Below are 5,006 nucleotides of genomic sequence, written 5' to 3'. Positions count from 1 at the left end.
GTGTCTGGTGCTGGTCAGTAGGTGGCGCTGCACAGTCCGAGTGGACCGTGCTCATCTGTTGTTAAACCTACTTTTGTACACCTGCTCATCAAACTGTGACGGTGAAATAGTCAAGTCCATTTCTCTTTCTCTCTTTTTTTTAAATTTCATTTTAATGGATAATGTGGTAATGTGTTTTGTTTATAAATCACAAAAATAAAGTTTTCTTTCTTAATAATGTGATGAAATTTGTCCACCTCAGTCTGTTTGCTCTGTAGTTGTATATTCTGATTATTTCCAGAGAAACTTTGCAGTACACAGGGACCACTGCACAGGCTGTAGGGCGGCCAGAGGAAAGCAAGATAAACCACACACGTCTGCCACTGATGAGCAGAACTTTATATATCATCAGTCATATACAGGATGTAGAAATATAAACCCATAAGCCAGTTTGTGTCCAGTCTACATTTTGCTAAGTGTAACATGCTAAGTTGCGAACAGGAAAGGAAGATGTTGGTGGTGACTGTGAGTGTAAGCGTAAGAGGATCTGTTGGTAGGAGTGGTTTACTACAAACCGCAGAGCTACATGAGAAGTTCTCAAGGAGGGACAGGACGCATATATCTGTTTCACTCTTGACCTTGACGTTGAACGTCCTGCTGTCACATACATCTCAACCCCATCTTTGCAGGTGTTTGCTCACTAAAATGCTCATATTTCCTTAAAGTTACCTAGTCAAACAACACTTACTTACTACTAATGCCAGAGATTTACAAAACAGTACATCCTCCCTAAATGAAATATAGAGGCTTGAACAGGTGTGTCTCTAAAGACGATATGAGTTTGGTCACACTTTAAGACTATATTTGTTATGACTAATATTAAACAATGTTTACCGGTAGTCCACATTCCCTTAACAAAGACATTACGGTTTTGACCTTTTTGACCATCTTGAATTTCCACTCTGCAGGAGCCCTGCATCTTGACTCCTCCATATGCAATGCAGGAATGCAGTTTAGAGCAAATTAGTGCAGCATCATTTAGTGTATCAGAGTATGGAGGGTGACTGTGGTGCTCTCCCCTTTCATCATAATGATAAAAATTATGATTAGCCACCATCGAGTGACTGATAAATCCAATGACCTTCTCTGTAATCGTATTTGTTTCAGCAGTTATCTCCTATTAACTCTAATGTTAGTTTGGTTAGCACTTACCCACTTTTTGCAATGTAAATATATTATTAATTAAGCACTCAAAATTAAATTGAAGCCGCTATGACTGTGATCTTTTGAATTCTACAGCTGGGTGTGTGTGTGGGTGTGAGAGAGAGAGCGAGTAAGGGGAGAAAGTAAGAGTTCAAGGGTTCATATGTTAATTCTGTCTGTCAAAAAAAGGAAAAAAATCCAACACCCTCTTATTTGTGTGATCCAAGAGACTGTTTCTATGGTTACTACAGGGATGCGACAGATCTCTATAGCAACAGCCTTGAGCAGGGTTGAGCCAATGAGCAAGAGCAGAGGTGAAAGTGGGAGGAATATGAGAGAAGCTTGTCTGTTGCATCTGACAGTCTGACAGGCCACAGACATTCAGGAGATCTCTTCAGTGTCCTCACATCACATGCACACAATGCCTCCTTTCACTTCATTAGACTTTTATTGTGTGTAAGACAGTATATAAGATAATCGTTCATTTTTTCCAGTGCTAAGTGTGAAACCTGCTCCTGTGCTTCAAAGAGTGTAAGTAAACAAACCAAGAGCAAATAAATTATGAAACTATAAGACTGGAACCCCAAAAAGCCATATTACAACATGAACCACTGATGTTTCAGACTAATGATTCAGACTTTGCATCAGCTAGACTAATGGCCTTGCGTACATCCAGACTTATGTAACCAAAGTCAGCTGACAGTTTGTTCTCAAGTCCATTTCCGTCATTGCTTGGCAGGGGTTTCTATTATTTCTATTTGCTGGAGTGGCCTACAAGAGCTGTTTCTGCTTACAGTTGGATGAGCTGTCTGAGGCCCTGAAGAAATGTACATACATGAAGAGTCTTTGTACATGCACACAGTTAAGTTGTACACACAAAGAGGTTACAATTATTAATACCAATATTTTTACATTTCAATGAATTATTGGACATTGTAGCCAAACATTTTTGGTTGGATGCAAAACATTTATTGTTAACATAAATGAAACTACAAATGGAACACCTTTCAATAACCATCTAGAAGTATCTGTTATTGTACAATTGAATGTAGCTGTTCAAGATGCTGCTTATGATTACCAATGCAGACATTCCAGAACTACTTAGAATTCTGTAAATTAGATGAAATTGGTCAAGACAGTATTCATTTTCATTAAATCTGTTTGTATTCACAATTTGTAGAGGAACAAACTGAAGTAAAACACTATTTTAGTGTTGTCCCAACACTAAAATCTTACCCTCAGGTCTGCAAATAAATGGGTACAGAGAAATTGATTGTTGGTTTGCCCAGAACTTAAGTATCAGTGTTCCTGAAAAATGACTAAGTGTGTAGAATCGGTTGGGTGCAAGAGATACTGGGGAAAAAAAGCTAACCAGAGAGAAATTTACACTGGAACTGAACCTCACAGAATTTGAGCAGACTAATAGCTACACCCAAATAGCTAGCATGGGCAAGTAACTGCCAGTTATATCAGTGGTCTGCTATAATGCCTTCCTGCAATTCAGATTTGGTTCCATGTGCTTTGAAGGTACTTTGGAAAACATAAACAAAACAGATTAGGTGAGTTAACAAATATTGTTTGATTGTACAATGTGAATGATGTAGCAGCAGTAACTGAGATTCATATAACCAAGCCATATTTTTCTGATTTGCACTCACTGACATTTTGTGATTTCCTTTATTAGACTTCATCTTTCTGTTTGTAACCAACACATGTGGAATCCGGCATCTCCCCATATAGATATAGGCTTCCTTTTAAAGAAGCTGTGTGTTCAGTACATCACTTCCACTGCATTTGTGAGTGTTTGCTCCTGTTCTGGTAGCTTGAACAAGTCGTGTGATTCTCCTCGGCTGTGATGCAGCAGCATGATGTCGTAAAAGACTGTAGTGTGAAAACACTGAGAGGGAGGGACCGAAGGAGAAGCTAAAGTGTGTGGCACCAGACATGTGATTTCTCCATCATAAATTGTCACACAACATCAAGTGAAAACCTGCTGACCAAGTCTACATTTACATTTACATGTACGTGTTGGGCATTTCGCAGGCGCTGTTATCCAGAGTGATTTCCAAAGATCACCTTCAAGATAACCTTAAGCCAGACTACTAAACTACAGGAATCAATGTCATTGATGCTGCATCTACATGCTGTCAATACTGAGCAGCAGTGACAGGTGTGCACTGGTTCCTGTTTTGGAGGAGCATGGTGTTGAATGAGATGAACACAATAAAGCAAAAATTAATGTACATTAAGTTATTAACTTCTTGTCTATTTGAGACAGATCTGCAGAGTGAGTGTCGATTATGTATTCATTAACTGTTTGGAGAAATTATTATTTTTTTGTCATTTTAAAATGTTGTTCAAAGCTTTAGTGAGATCATTTTTGTCCGGATTTGCTCCATCTCCTGCCTAATGCCAGAACGCTGAACAACATCTCCAGCTCAGCAGGTTGTGGCTGGCCCCGAGGAGCTCCAACTGTGCAGATGGGAGTGTGTTCTAAATGTGAGTGAGTGAGCACATGCAGGTGTTTTGTAGAGCTCACTGCAGTGACCACTTCAGCCACAGTGACTCAGCAGGCAGTACCCAGACATGCTGTGATGGCAAAATTAATGGCTGCCATAAATCAGCACTAATGCGTCCGGTCCATGATTTACTGGATGCTGGGTTTCAGAAAATAACACCAGGTTAGAACTTCCACTCTGGTTCTTTTGGTACTTTTTCAGCAGGGAAGATAGGGTGAAGACTGACAGATGGTTCGTAGTTGTAGAGTCAAGATTAGAGGGAGAGGAAGAAGCAGACATGGAAAAACTGCTCCATTCGAAACATTTGACAGTGCCTGCCAGGCCTGTTTAATGTTCGAATCTGAGTACACTTGTACAGTTCATTGCTAATATTTGTTGGGTTCTAAGACCAATAAAAGAAAGCATGTTGCTCAAAGGTCTTATTTAATTCCTATATTATATTACTGAGCAGGTAGGTCATGCTTAATAAATGTAATGAAATTTACATTACCATGAATGATACTGGACAACATGGAAAAATGCTACACATTTAGCACATTGCTAAAAATTATTACCATAATATGACCTCACGTGAAGAGCGAGAGCGTGAAGATCTTCTGTGTCCACTTTTCAAACATCTAACGTGCGCTCGTAACACGTCGCACCTGTGCAAGAGGGCACAACAGAGGGCACAACAGAGCCTTTTTCCTGAGGTGAACTTCTACCACATCATCACTGAAGCATCCTCTCCCACTGCAGGATCACGTGCTACTCCAGCTGGACAGTCTCAGGGTGAAAGGACATCATGTTTGCCAGGGTGGCAGAACGGATCATCGGGACTCATCTCCTCAGCCTGGACAGTGTGAGTGCACAGTGTGATATCAGCAGACGCACGGCACACCCCAGACACCGCCTCTTTGACATGCTGCCGCCGGACACACACACACACCCACACACACACACACACACACAGACGGAGGAACAGCTTCTTCCCAAGAGGTGTGGCTTCTGTTACACCTGATTGATTGACTACTACTCTCTCCTCACACAAACTGTCACCTTGTACACTCTTGTACACTTATCACACATCTCATGCATACTTTACACATCCAATGTACACATACACTAAAAACTATAAAATGACAGTCCATGTGCATCGGGCATATAAATAAAGAGAAGCACAATAACTTTAAACATCCAATGTAATGTATTACCTTCATTGGCCTTTACGTAAAATGTGTGAACAGAACAACAGAATTTCACTGTATGCAAGTATAATGACAATAAGCACACTAATTTCTCTTTGACTTGAATCGTGCCCTCTCA

Source organism: Brachyhypopomus gauderio, chromosome 5, assembly GCF_052324685.1.
Source record: "Brachyhypopomus gauderio isolate BG-103 chromosome 5, BGAUD_0.2, whole genome shotgun sequence".
Taxonomy (NCBI): domain Eukaryota; kingdom Metazoa; phylum Chordata; class Actinopteri; order Gymnotiformes; family Hypopomidae; genus Brachyhypopomus; species Brachyhypopomus gauderio.
The sequence above is the reverse complement of the archived record's forward strand: the minus strand, read 5'-3'. Positions refer to the sequence as shown.